Source organism: Colius striatus, chromosome 2, assembly GCF_028858725.1.
Source record: "Colius striatus isolate bColStr4 chromosome 2, bColStr4.1.hap1, whole genome shotgun sequence".
Taxonomy (NCBI): Eukaryota; Metazoa; Chordata; class Aves; order Coliiformes; family Coliidae; genus Colius; species Colius striatus.
Genome location: NC_084760.1, coordinates 101,040,737 through 101,055,767, shown reverse-complemented (window position 1 = coordinate 101,055,767; position 15,031 = coordinate 101,040,737). Strand labels below are relative to the sequence as shown.

The 15,031-nt window shown below is 34.2% G+C and overlaps 1 protein-coding gene across 9 annotated transcripts in view; it reads left to right on the top strand.

The window, feature by feature from the left end:
- Positions 1-15,031, top strand: part of QKI (QKI, KH domain containing RNA binding) — a 150,899-nt gene that overhangs the window by 22,388 nt on the left and 113,480 nt on the right. The gene's annotated exons all lie outside the window — the stretch shown is intronic.

Sequence of the window (15,031 nt, the reverse complement as noted above, 5' to 3'; positions counted from 1 at the left end):
GATGTTAAAATTTTATTTCCTTTCTGGTAATGTAGCCTCAACTTTATGCCATTAGCAGTTGTACATGGCTGTGATTTAATGAGCAATGGTTCATGTGCTCGGGCAGAATATAGTTCTGGTAAATTAATATTGGAAGCAGTAGTGTAAACTGATGTGTAGTTGAGACATCATCTTGGTTCCATTTCGGTACTCTGTATTTCAAGTAGAATATGTTTTAGCACAGTGGTGTTGGTGGCTTTTTGGAGGTTGGGGAGTGTTATTTGTGTGTGAGGTGTTTTTTGTGATGTTTTGGTTTTTCTTTGGTTGTGGGTTGGTGTTTGTTGTGTTTTTGGTTGGATTTTTTTTTTTGTTTGTTTGTGTGTGGGTTTTTTTTTTTTTTCAAATAAGATATGTAGGATAAACTGGGAAGCAAAATTGAGGTAGTGACTTTATGGGCAGGCTAGCAAATGTGACATATTTTACTGTAGTATCTGGTACTGAAGACCACCACACTGAGAAGAAATATACTATTAGTATGACACCAGTAATCCTAGTATTTTTATTGCTTAAATTGAGATCCTATTTTAGTGATCCCAGAACATGGGTGTGATTCTGAAGAAGTATGAATTAGGTAATGTAAATCTGCAAATATGACCTCTAGAATGTGCCATACTGTCATATATCACAGCTACTTAGAAGATTTGATTAAGGTTACATTATATATTCCAGAGTGATGTGTTGTGTTATACGTAAATTTGCAGTTACCCGAAACTTCTTATCCAAGTGTGTGGTTCAGGCTGAATGATACTGGAAATGTCAATTAAAAGAGTGAAAAAGTTTTCAAGAATGAACATAGGAGGGAAAGTCTAGAAAAGGAAAAACAGACTTTATAAAAAATTTGCTCTGAGAGGTTGCTAGAGTGCTTATATAATTTTGTCTGTCAGTCTAGATTCAAATGAGACAGATGATATGTTTGCATTTGGAGACTCAATGTCCAAAAGGGCTGTCCTACTGAGTATGTGCTGTATCTCTATCCAATTTCTCTTATTGAGCTGTCTTAACGTGAGTAGGCATGCTTTACTCCAACCTGAGAAGACCATCTAATTGGAATTGTTGGTTTCTATGAATCTGGAAAATGGAAAGAATGGATTTACATCCCTGTATTGTGAGCAGTTGCTTTGCTTTCCTCTGATATTTCAGCTTTCAGAAGGACTTTTTTCTTTTCTAATAATTTAAAAAAAACGAGGAACACGTCCTTCATCGTTTGTGGTCTGTTTGGAGGTATAAGAGAATGTTGAGTGGGAACATTCTGGGAACTGACTAAAGGAATGAAGAATCATATCTTCCATAGTTAGAAGATGGGACTTGATTATGGAGAAACAGCTACTTGTGAGTAGGAGAATGTTTGGAATAAGGAAAATGGGCAAAAGTGTATGTGTACTAGAGGAAAATGCTTTCCAGAGCCTGTAGTCAACCCAAAGTTTTGGAATCTTGCCATGTCTTTGCTGTCAGGAAGTATCTGTGAAACCCAGAGGCAAACTGTCTCATTCTTCCTCTGCTGCTGGCCGGTATCTTCTGCTGTCAGTTAATACCTCACTTCATGTGGCAGAGGTCTTTGAATGTAAAAATGCTAGCTTAGCAGACTGGTTGAGTGTAGTGAGTTGATGGATATGAATGTAGTTGTTCTGTGGCAGTAAAAATCCATAAGATGTACACAGATGTGGACTTTCAGGCATGCTTTTCTTTCTCACAGAGAGTGATGTTTCTGATGCTGGTGACTCTCAGGCAACAGTTCTCTGAACTTTTATTTCTTTTCTTTTGGGAATGGAGTGAGGATCAGACCTGTCTCTGAAAGATGCAGTATCTTACCATCTTGCTACTGGATTTCGGTAGCTATCATAGGTGACTTGTAGAATAATGACGAGCTTACTAAGGAAACAATGTATAGGTAAAGAAAAGGAGAAAATGATCATAGTTTTGGTAAATGAATAATAGTCACAATTACCTGAAAACCTATCAATTATCTTGAATATATTGCATAACACATCTGTGATTTTGTAATGCTTTCCATGCATACTGCACTGCGTTTTACTATCTCAAAGTAAACTTCTTGTATAAACAAAGAAGATCCACCTAACAATGCAGAGGAGATTTATTTCATAAAAGGTATGAATGCTTATTAAACAGACACTTGTGCCCACAAGTGCATCATAAAGTCATGTTTCCTTTTTTGGTAAAGTACACTAAAGCATGCTATAAAAAAAGTTAAACATATACATGAAATGTTTTAACAAATACTCAAAATTGGAATATGGATATTAGCATCAACTCTCAAGTATCTTAGGGGAAAAAAGTCACATTTGCAAGCATAGTCTTTGATGTCTTTATGATGTTTCATGAGATTATTCATAAAGGTCTACTTCCTAGAAAACTGCAGTTCCTTCAGGTTTTTTAGAAAATACCTCTCTCTTTTGAACAAGAGAATATTAACGTAAAGGTGTAGGAAAGTATAGACCAAGACAGTGTACATTTATTTACATATTCTTGCAGCTGCTGTTGTATTGATGTGTTGTCTCAAGGCAGAACCTAAATATCTGGTAATAGTAATAATTATTACTGGTTAGTAATAATAATTGGGGGTTGGAAATCTGAATAATTATTTCAATTAATAATGACATTTTTGCTTTCTATTTTAGACACGAAGCTGTATGAGAATGTGCAATTAAACTGTCCTATGACAGCAACTCTAAAAAAGTTAGTAGTGATTTGTCGGGAAATAGTAATCTCTTCACATTTCTGAAGAGTGCAGTTGATGTCCTTTGAGGAAAGGCTGTGGTTTTGCTTTATTAGGTTTTAGCTGATTGTTGTGACAGCCCATATAACCATGCCACTTCAAATCTTGTGGCAAAGTGTCTAAGTTACCTTTGAAGTACCTGTAAAGTGAGGTATCTTGAGGAAGAGATCTTCATGGTAGTTTTGACTTGCACTACCCAAAATACTCTGAGGGTAGTTTTGACCAGGACTACTTCACTAGTCAAGGTAGATACACCTAATAATGCCTGATGTTACATGCAAATCAAGTAAGAACAGAAAAAAAGAATGATTGGAAGCCCCAATCTATTTTATTCTGATTACTTATAGAAGTAGAGTAGTATTGTTAACCAAATATTTACTACTGTTAACAGAGTAGGCAGGCTATGTACAGTCTCATTTTTCTTAGTAAAAGCTCTACTATAGTTGAAGGGAGTGAGTGTCATTCTGTGTTTATTAAGATTCTATCTAAGATGGCAGATGAAACTGTAATTTTTGGAAAAATGAGTATCTCTTCATCATATAAAGTAGCTAAAAGATTGTGAATCTACTTGTACCTCTCGTACTGTAACAAAAATCTCACTGACTATAAAAATACTCTTAATGGAGATCTTTTGGTAGTTGAAGAGCTTGACTTTTTTTTAAGGGAATAAAACTTTGGGCTGATGTCTTTCATTGTTGACTTTAACATACCCAACTGCAAATTAGATTGAATATTCCATTCACTATGTAGAATAACAATAAAATAGGTCAACTAACAGCAAGTACCTTTTGTTGCAGTAAAAGAAACCTAAGTAGCAGTGCTGTTGTTTCTCACTTAATCAGAAGTTGATACTTTACTGGTAGCTGATTCTCTTCATTAAAGTTTTGCTGGCTGTGCATGTTTAGGAAAAATTAGTTGCCTTGCTGATTTCCTGCCTGCTGGCAATGTGTCGAATCAGATGGCTGAACTAATGTGCAGTACAAAAGAATGGATAACAGTAAGATTAGTATATTAATACATCTCTTCAGTTTAACTTATGTTCAAGTCTGGAAAAAATGCTCTAGTTTAGTAAAAATGACAATTACAAACAGTTTATTTTTTTTAACCTTGAAGTTAGACCTCAGCTGGGTAAGATCTAGTTTGATTGTTGCTAATGTTCAGCTCCCTAGAGAACCATGTTTACATAGGTATATTTATCTTTTAGAAGATTATTCATGAGTATGTATTTGCAGTGAATTTTCAAACACTGTTTTGGGGTTTTTATTTCCCCCTCTAGATTGATGAAAAATGAGCAGCTTTTCAAAGCTGACTAGTTATCTTAATCACTTCAATGTGAAACTGAAGTAGTTTAACAGTTGTTGTAGAGGAACTCAGTGATGGTTTTTAAGCAGTGTTCTATTTTTTTTTTTTTTGTATGGTCTACCTAGCATAGATACAGGTGTTTCTTTTGATCCCTTTGGTACCTTGGTTTAAGGTATTTAATGATGTTACTAAGATTTCTTTTTTTACTTCTCATTTATAAATTTGTCACTGATTGTGTTTGTATAATAAGTTACAATTTGCAGTGACGTACAACTGTACTTATAAGCATATGTATAGTTTTCTTAATAGATTCTTTTTAAGACCGGTGTTTGAAATAAAGCGAGTCATACTGCAGTTCAATAATCTATCTGTAAGTGGAATTACTTTCTTCTTGGTGTGTGACCTATCTAATTTGTTCTAAGTTGAAGACTGCTTTGGTAAGGAATTGCTGTCCTAAACTATGTATCATATATGTTTTCTGAAAACAGGTTTAACAATTTTTTTAACTCACAAAAAGAGTAATTTGCTGTGACGGGCTATTAAAAATCATGTCTCAAATTCAGGTGGATTTTTTTAAACTTCTTTGTTTTCTATGAGTGGCTGTGTGTTTTTACATAATCCAAGTATCTTTTAGTATCTTGAGTATTTTTTTCAGAATGAGGATTACCAAAATTGTATAAAACACTTAGACTTATTTGTGCAATTCTCCCATTCTTGATTGAAAATATCATACAGAGCTATGTTAATGAAGATATTTGCTCTTCCACTGCTGTCACTGCTTGTTCGTTCCCTCTGGTCTCTGTGATTAATAACAGGTTTTGCATCCTGTCAGTGTCAAACAGAACATTGTTTGGAGGAGGGAGTTACCTCCTAGATTTGCAGCATTAACAATTCAGAGTAAGAATCCACTTTCACAAATTTGTTTTTAGAGATTATTCAGTTTCCCTGTTATGAGGTTTTCCATCACCTTTGATCAGTCTCCTCTGAATTAGTTCTACTTTTAACATGACCGTTTTCACTGTTTTAGCTTAGACCTTGAAGAGTTTTAGAAATTACCATTTTTAAAAAATTCAGTTCCATGCAGATTGTTCCATCGGAAAATCAGTTTTGTACAACTTTTTTTTTTAAGCACTCTCACAGTTACTAAGTTAGCCAAGCACAGCCTGACTTTGACAGATTCATAGTATGCTTTACAGATTTTCACACTGATGGTTTAAATTCTCTAACACTTCTGAAATTTGACATAGTAATAGAAATGGACTAATATTTTTCTCTGGAATATATATTCCTGAACCAAATTTTGGAGTATATTCCTGCATAAGTGTTTGATTATCATACTTACAACTCAGATTTTCCATTTTTTCTTTTTCCAACACTCATATTCAACCCTTCTGTTCAGATGATTTTCTGAACAAGTTCCAACTTCATCAAAGTTACCTGTTTTGAAATTTAGATATAGATAAAATTTATTGTTCTAATGATTGTTTGAAGTGTATAACTTGGCTATCTCCCTTTAAGTCTTCTCTGCTTACTAAAGCCAAATCTAAAACAACTTTATATGTTGATTCATCAGCACCGTAATGGATTACTCTGAGTTTTATCACGTGCTGGAATATTTGACTAGTGCTATTTCAAGAGCTGATATCTGTGCTAATTAATCTTTCTGACTTTATAAGCTTAAAGCTGTGTTGGATGTGTATGATATTTTAACACAGATGGGTAATAATTCAAGGCTGTAGTTTGCTCAGTTGTGCTGTCAGATGTCTTACATTACAGTGTTGCTTATGTATTTGGTTAAGTAGAGATTGTTAAGTTGAGTTTTTGTTTATGTACTGCCCAATTCTGGGAAGTCTTCCAATACATCTTGATAACATATTTGATGTCAGAGCAGTACAATAATTAAGATATTTAATGTCATAGATGACTAACTCATCAATGCCAGTATGGGTACTTGTCAAACAAAAATTATTACGTTCTTTCAGTCATGTCAACAAAATGCTTATAGAGCCAGGGTAGGGCAATGTGTAAAATAACACTGTGATATGGAGCAATATGTTTAAATGTGAGATTGTGTTACTGTCCTAGATGATCGGGGAAAAAAAAAAGTAAACTGGGAATGAGAGGAGTTGGTCTTATTCAAATGGATTAAATTCCAGTTGAAGTGATGACAGCAGTCAGGTCAGCCTCTTGTGTTTAATATATATGGAGACATTATTTTTACAAGGTACTCAAATAGCTTTGATTTGATATGCTAACAGGTTAGAATTGGAGATATTCACTTTATAGTTAAGTCATTTGCTTAGTAGATACGTTTTTCTAGGTTTTAGGTGTTTCATATCTTGCAGTATTAGGTTAATTCATCAGTTGATAACCAAGGATAACAGTTTTCTTAACTGTCACATTTACAACAGCTTAGTACTAAAATAACGGCTTTTTATTATTATAAAGTATCTTCTTCAGTATCTCAATAACAGTATTCTATTTTTTTTAAGGAAGAATGCATTCTATTGATTCTTAAAGACTAGTCAGCTAATGCAGGATAACTTTTTTTACTCACTAAGTATGTATGGTCTATATCTTTTTTAATATATTGGGATGGTTTCTATATGTATGCTGTAGAAGATTCAGTTTTATGACAAGGAAAAGACTGATAAAAAGCTATGTGAAAAACTGTCAGGGGGCAAAGGATATGCATCTTCATTTTCCAGCAATTCCTGAAATACTTAGCTACAAAGTTTTGTGCTTGCTTAGATTGCCTTTTTATGTGGAAGATGTGGGAAATTTACTTTGACCTGAAAACAATTAGTAAAATAAGGAGATTTACATGACCTTAAAGCATAAGTGAATAGTAAATTGTTTTTGGGTGATTGTGGAAGTGAAAAAATATGCTCTCATTCCTTTCATACAAAAGAAAAAGAGTGCATTAACCAATGGGAAGTTTCCTTGTAATTGCTAACTTCAGAGCATATTAGTGGATGGTTTCCAAAAGTTTGAGAAAACTTTTAGCATGTGCTTGACATTATTCTTTATAAATGGTGAGTGCTAAGATGCACCCTTGGAAAGCAGAAAATAACCTAATGATGCTGCTACTTAGTTCTTTCAAGTAGAGTTTTATTTTTCAATAATTTTCACTATTTGATTTCCTCTCACAAGAATAAACAAAAGTGAAATTTAAAGAACTCCATCAGAATTTTAATTCTGCACTAAACTTCAAAACTGATTATTTTGGAGCATCAATCAGGAATTTGTCTAAATTACTTTGATTTGTTTCAAAGGTTGTAAAATAGCATCTTGCCTTCTACTTTTAGGCACTCCTTGCACATACTGGTGGGATAGCATAGGCAGTGGGATATGTTTGCCAGTGCTGAGGGGATTTTGATGTGAATTAGGCTATTCTTTTCTGATGTGCTCAGTATGTCCTTCTGGCTTTAATTGGAGAGCTTTCTATTACATGACTTCATAGTTATTCAACAATTAATTTCGTACATTAAAGATAACTGTAGAAATTGCACAGCAGGTGCACCGTTGGGTTTAAACGTAGGCAGCATAGAATAGTATGGAGATAGAGAAGGTGCATTGCAGACCAGTCAGTTTAAAGTGTTCACAAAGAACAATTTCAAAAGCAGACACTTGAGGTAAAATATTTTTAAGTCGATACAGTGGACCAAAAGCATGGAAGTTCTGTTAGTCTGGACTGATACTATTAAGCTGATGTTTTTAAATAGCAATAAATAACGTTGTTGTTGTTTAAATCCCAGAGAATATGTGTCTCCTTTCTTTCATTTTTCTGATCAAGACTTAACAGTTTGTACAGAATTATATTACTGCTGATTTTCCCACATCAAAGATACTCAAAATTGTTTCTTTGTTATGGTTAGCTGCCAAACATCTGATTCATGCTACGGGTATGCTAAAAACAACCAACCAAGCAGTAGGTTTAGCAGCTTGAGGTACATATAACTGTGCTACTTGCAACTGAGTATTTGGGGCAACTTGCTGCTAAAGGGAGCTAGAATAGATTATTTTGCAAAGTGTAATAACTAATATGGGTATTAAAATAAGGTATGGGAGCCACCAAATCTGATTTAGCAGTCATGCTGTGCTGATGGATTTTACTAGTGGAAGATGTTTTGAAGAACCTGGTGCTTTTAAATCTTAAACATAACAGTGTAGGTTCATTTACTTTAACTGAGTTATTGTGTAAAGTTGATCTAATGCTGAGATTCTACAGAGGTATTAATATTCTGGATTGATTTTCCTGATATTTAATGATGACTTTTACAAGTCAGAGAAAATTGTTTCAAAAGTTGTACTGTTTTCTCTCTGTCAGCTGATTACTCACCTGAAGAAGTTTCAGTTTTAGAGAGATGCTCATTTGGGAATGTGGATGGATAGTGTGTAGTATGCAGTGATAGGACTAGGGGTAATGAACAAAAGCTGGAACACAAGTTCCACTTAAACTTAAGGAGAAACTTTACTGTAAGGGTGAGAGAGCCCTGGCACAGGCTGCTCAGGGAGAGTGTGGAGTCTCCTTCGGTTGAGGTTTTTAAAACCTGCCTGGATGCGTTCCTGTGTGACCTGATCTAGGTGGACCTGCTTCTGCAGTGGGGTTGGACTAGATGACCTTTAGGTTTAGAGATCCCTTCCAGCCCCTACCACTCTATGATTTTCTTAAGTGAATGCAGATTGCCATGGCCAGATGTAATGTAGGATTGATGGAGTTTTGAACAGAGCTGTTTTGGTTATTCTAACATACCACCATGTTAAATAACCAGGATGCAAGTTTTAGTAAGTAGAAATGAATGCATGACTGTTTTAAATTTGCCAGTTAATTATATTATGTACTAAAGCAAAATTGCTAATATATGTGGATTGTCTGTTTTCTCAGCTTTGATGCCTAATCATGTTTGTCTAAATCTTTTTTTTTTTACTTGCTTCCGAAAGAAAGATGGTAGGAATCTTGCTTGCCTGATGCTCAGGCAATTCACTGATTAATAGCAGGGGGTGGATAGAGTAAGTGCTTGCCAACATTTTAGTCTGTACACAGATGATGCATGCGTGGTACAGGTCCATGTGGCACGATATTAAAAATGACTTGTTTTTTTTGCTAGTGTTGCTATTTCTGCTGTATCAGCAGTAGTATCAAGCAGCACTGGTGTTAACAGTGAAGGCTGTTAAAATTGTGATGAATAAAAACAACTATTTCTTTGCCAAGTAAGCATACTAAAGCTGCTAGATTAGAAAACACATGAGTTGCAATGTTCCACCGATAATAAAGCACTTAAAAGCTTTCTGTTGACATTTAAACAAAGAGAACAGATGAGTGTGCTCTATTTGGTTTTGAAGTCAGTTTGATGCAAACCTTACAACTACCCATAACAGAAGGTGCTTTGCAGGCTCTTCTTGCAAAAAGAAATGACTGTATTTTGATACCAAGAGTGCTGACAAATTGCTCAAAGTGCTGCCCACTTATCATTGCACTGACAGTTTAATCATCGATGGTGTACTACTAGATTGGGCTCAGAGGAACAAAGGAGAAGAAACTAGAGTTTTTCCAAGGCATTAAAAGATGAACTGAAATTTGAAATGCAAACAATTTTTTGAGTGACACTGCTGCATGACTTGTATGCCATATTGTCAGTCAGGTGCCTAGAATGTACAGATGCTCTTTCATCTCTTCTGAGAGAAAATGCTGATCAACTTAGTGCATAAATGGGGTAATGTCATGTTGTTTTGGTTCTCGTTTTAGTGTTTTATAGTAGAGGTAGTATTTGAATTTGGTGTGTGCTGTGTCAGCAAGGTTCTTGTGTATGAACACACTGTTCATCTTGTAGTTTGATCACATCCTCTGTATTAGCCTTCAGAATGCTTACAAGAGAGATTATAATCTATCTTTAGAGATTTTTCAGTGAATACGGAATATAATAGTTACATACTTCTGGGTTTTTTTTCTCAGTTACTACATGAAGAAAGCACTGTGTATGATATAAAATTTACTGTTACCTAATTACATCTTAATTGATGGGTAATGCTTTAATGGAACATGGAATGAATTGCCTGTGTGGATAAACTCTGAACCTATATTTGGTGGATTTCGACCTTCTGAAGTGATAATTGTACATATTTATGTTAGAATGGTTGTAACTATCATTTATAAGTTTGAGGACCCATCTAATTGCAGAATGAGCAAAAAAGTATTTTGTTCTTAGATAATACCTCTTAAATTCCTAAATTGATGATCCAGCAGCAGTTGTGTGCAGTAAAAATACTTTGTAAAAGCATTAACATTCTTTACCCATTTTGTTTCATGTGTAGAAAAAACCTCTACATTAGACTTCATAGTAGGAAAGAATGAGAAGGAACTTGACTCTTCTGTTTTCCCTGTTTGCCTACCTCCTCAACTGAGTGCTTGCTGATCTCATTAATTTGAGTGGGCTTACTAAAGTAATCTCTGATCGGTAGTTACCAGAATTTTTCACTTTTCTGGAAAAAAAAAAATATGGAAATAGTGAAGACATTATTTATGCTTATATTTAGTGCCATAGTCTGTAGAATTAACTTTTCCTGCCAAAATAAAAAAAAAAATATTCTCTGTGTTAAAATATATGATGTCATTGATATTTTGGGTATAACTTTATTTCTATGAGAAAGTAGATAACTGAAACTGAATGTTCTATGCATCACTGAGCTCCAAGTATCATGTAGATTTTTAGTTATATGAGTATAAGTGGATTTCTTGCCATACATTTCTTAATTTTTAACTTTAAAAAATTTGCTCAGAACTTTTTTTTTCATATGGAAACTAAGTTGTGATGGACAGTCTTTTAAGAGTGTGATGTTTTACTTCCTTAAGGAAGTATACTGACTGGTGTTAGAAGATGGTTAGTGTTTTGATTCATTCTGAATCTCTTGTTGATTGGGGCTATTGGTTTGTTCCACATCCATTTGCCATATTTTGTAAAAATGGAGAGTGATAGATAAAGTGACTTTTCTGTGACAAATGCTTATTTTCTTCTGTTTTAAAGAATTAAATTCTGTGTGCACTGATAGCTTGACATTGTGTTACACTTGGGAATCGAACATTGAGAGTAGAATCAGTTTAGTTCCATTTAAACAGCTGTAGCTAAATTGGAGCAAATTGGTAACAACAGAAGATTTGTTTCAGTTCTTCAAATTCTTAATTTTAGTTTAAACGGCAATGAGGAATGCATTGGTTTTAAATCAAGTGTCCAAGTCTGCTCTTCTTTCAAAATATAAAGCTTTATAATTTAAGAGAAGCCTTTATAATGAGAAATCCTGAAACTGTGGGCACTGGAGATGAGCAACTCTGAAAATTATTTCCTATTATGAATATTCTTGCCGAGTGGTTTATGTAAACCATTTTTTATTGCGGTCCAACAGTCTTAAACAGGTGTAGATTCTTACTTCCTCTGAAGGGTAATAATTGACAGCTAAAGAGCAGTAACTTCTTTGTGACTTTTAATGTGATGACAAGCATTTATCTGAACAGTCCTTCATGTACTCAAGAAGAAAGAATACTTTGTCCTTGCTAGGTGTCAGGAAGAAACAGAAAAAGTACATTCCTGTAGGCAAATGCAGTCATTAAAAACTGTGTCCTGCTTCAGATCATATCTTAGAAAGGTGTTAGAGAGATTGAAAAATACTGTCAGTAGGTGAAGGAAACAAATGATTACATTGTTTACATGGTTTTCAGGGACAGAGGAAGAAAAACGTTCTCCTGGGGCAGAATGCATATCATTGCCACTATAGGTGACTATATAATGTCATATTAAGGTGGAACAAGATAATTATTTTGAAACCACTATGTTTTTTGAGTCTGTTCCTCCAGTGTCCTGCTGTGAGCAAGACAAATTTATCATTTACTGCTAAATTTACTGTTTACAATGTACAGAGTAGAGAATTGTTAAAGGTGGATTTTTAAATTCCTGTGAATTTTTACTTCTATGCACAGTAGAGATAGGCACTTTGATCTTTCTGAAGGGAAGGGAAGCAGACCTATTCATGCATTTGCAGAGCTCACAGCTCACAGTGTGGTGAAACTTCTGTATGCTTTTTTTAATCTGTATCTACTAGAATAATTAAGTATCTCTTCTTACTAACTATCTTTTAAATCCCTAGAGTATTACATAGCGTAATTATCACTTCAGTGTTAAGATACAGGTAAAGTAGTTAGAAATGTATTTAGATGTTAACTGTGAAAGTAAAACTTTCCTTATTTTTAAATTACTTGTCCTATGACATATCATGGCAGAAGAATTTGTAAGGAATTGTAACTGTGACAGAGCTAAAGCCTTTCACATGAACTTGAGAAGTGTGATTTTGAGACACATGCCAAAAAAGCTTTTGGTAAGGGAAGATGAGACATCTGCTTGATAGTGTGTAGGAAATAATATGAAATAAATCTAAAGAAAAGACTCTTTACCCGAGTTCCTCTTATTTTTAATGATATGTAGAATCAATGGTAAAAAATAAAAATATGTACTTTGAGGATGTGACCATCCTACTTTTGTACTACAGATTGAACTATTTCAAAATATTTCAGAAGACAAATGTGTACTTGCTGGAGGTGAAAGGAGAGCAAGGCTTTTAGCTTTTGTAACATGCTGGTGAGGCTTTCTGGAATCAATATATTTCTGGTAAACTCTTGAGGGAGGTGCTGAAAGTACAGTAGCAGATAGTTCTACAGATACATGTAAGTGTTTAAAGTGAGTGATAAAGTTGCAAGATAGTCAAGAGACTAGAAGCTTGAACTTGCTTTAATAGATGGTAAAAGGAAAGACTTGGTGATCAAAATTCAGTGCTTTTGTATGGATTCTTGTTGAGACACAAGAAGTTTAATGAAACAAGAGGCAGGTATCTGAGAACTGTTGAGTCATAAAAGAAAAAAGAAATCTTAAAGATGGATAAAGAGATTCAACAGAAACTGGGAAAACCCAGAATATATAGGGGCAGATAAATATCTTTGAGCTGTGTATTTGGGAGAATGCTTGTGGTTGGCTGGGCTAACAATTAATGAAAGAAGAGAGATTGTGCTTTATCCATAGTTAGAGGTGAGAGCGAATGGGTGAACTACAGCTTTGATATAATTATTTTATAATTTAAGCAGTAGTTCTCCAGTTCTGACATTATCTAGGCTCCTAGATAATGCTTTATACAGAAATGGAGTTTGGAGACCTGATCAGCAGTTAAAGAAAAACTGGGAATATATGCTTGTTATTTCACCTGTTGCTTCTGAATAGTTCTTCTGAGGTCTTGGGGAAAGTATCTAAAGCAGGACAAAAGGTACAATGCCAAAAAGCGAAAGAAACAGTATAGCATTTGAGGAATTGAGGATAATCCTGAGTTGATGTAGGTAATTATCCCTTTTATTTGTCCATATTACCAGTGTCTTGAACATACAGAGAGCGTATAAAAGCCTACATATGGAAAGAAAACAAAATTTCAGGTGTCTAGCCATGTAGTGGAGTAGAAAATCTTGAACTTTGGTAGGTGTCTTCATTCTATATCATGTTTAAGGCATGATGAGTGGCTTTGGTTCCACACAAGCCGGAATTCAGTGGCAGTCCTCAAGTCAGCTGATGGTACTATCTGTGTTCTAAATGTTTCACTGTACAGTGTCACAAATGTGATACACAATATTTGCAAAGGAAAGATTAAGTGTTTTTTATCTTCTGTGAAAACCAGAATGTCTAATGCTAGTGATTATATTCTCCATGAAAGATACAATTTAAAATGAAATTTTCAGTGCAATTACTCTGTAGCTGCCAAAGATAAATAAAAATGACTATGTTGTAACTTGCACTTGAGTAATTCGGCAGAGTGCCTAGCTTGTTTCACTGTAGTGCAAGTTAATGGAAAATGGAAAATCTAAAGAGAATGAATGAAAAGGAAACAAAGTCTGTTAAAAGATAATAAGATTGGTTCAAAGAGATTATACTAAAGAATTTCTTTAAATAGCGAAGCAGGTATCAATACTGCTTATAGTTCTGAGGATTTTGTCTGTTGTTAAAATTCTCAGTGTAGAAGCAGCTGTGAGTTTTTTCTTTAAGCTATGATTATATGATGATGAAATTTGTGTTCTCCATTCTAAACAGGTGTTAACCACTAAATCATTATATAGTATACACGATTGAGTGTGTCACTAATGGAGAAACAACTTGTTCTTGAATATGCAGAGTAAACTTGTTATAATTAATTCAGACTAAGTTGGTTAAAAATTAGATCTACTGTGTTTCAGAGATTCGTCATTTCTGATGGTCTCTCAGTCCTCCCTAGCTTTTCAAGTGGTGAAATCTCAGCTATAAATCATTTGCCAGAGAAGAAATTGATTAGGAAGCATAGGTTATATTAATCTCTTGTCTGCTGATAAAGTTTCAAGTGACTTTCATTTCTGAGGCTTTCTGTGCTCAGAGGAAAACAAGATTTCTGTTTTCAGTTTCTTTTCAATTCTGAAGATCTTTGAAAGCAGTTATAATAATTGTAAGTGAAAGACTGAAAATAGTGATATCAACCAATACTATTGTAAGTCTTAATGCTTTGGGAACAATACCTGTTAAAATATTAGTTTTCAGTTTGCAACGTGGTTAATTCAATAATTTTAAGTGATTCCTTAGTGATATTAAAAAAAACTCATTGAGAAAATTTTATACTAGTTGAGATTCTGTAAGTAATGAAAAGTATTTTTATAGCAACAGTTTAAATACCAGTTAATTCTAGAAATGAATTATAACCTCTTGTCAACTTTTTTGTTAAATAAGAGAAATCTTTTGTATCCACTCTCAGATTGTTACAGTTTAGTGAAACTAACCTGAATTTGAATAAAATTATCCAATTCCTTCTTTATAACTACTCAGCTACATCTTCCAAATAAATACCTCAAGATGTGAGTGATACTGGTGTAAATGCTAGAAATACTACTTATGAATCCACTTGTGA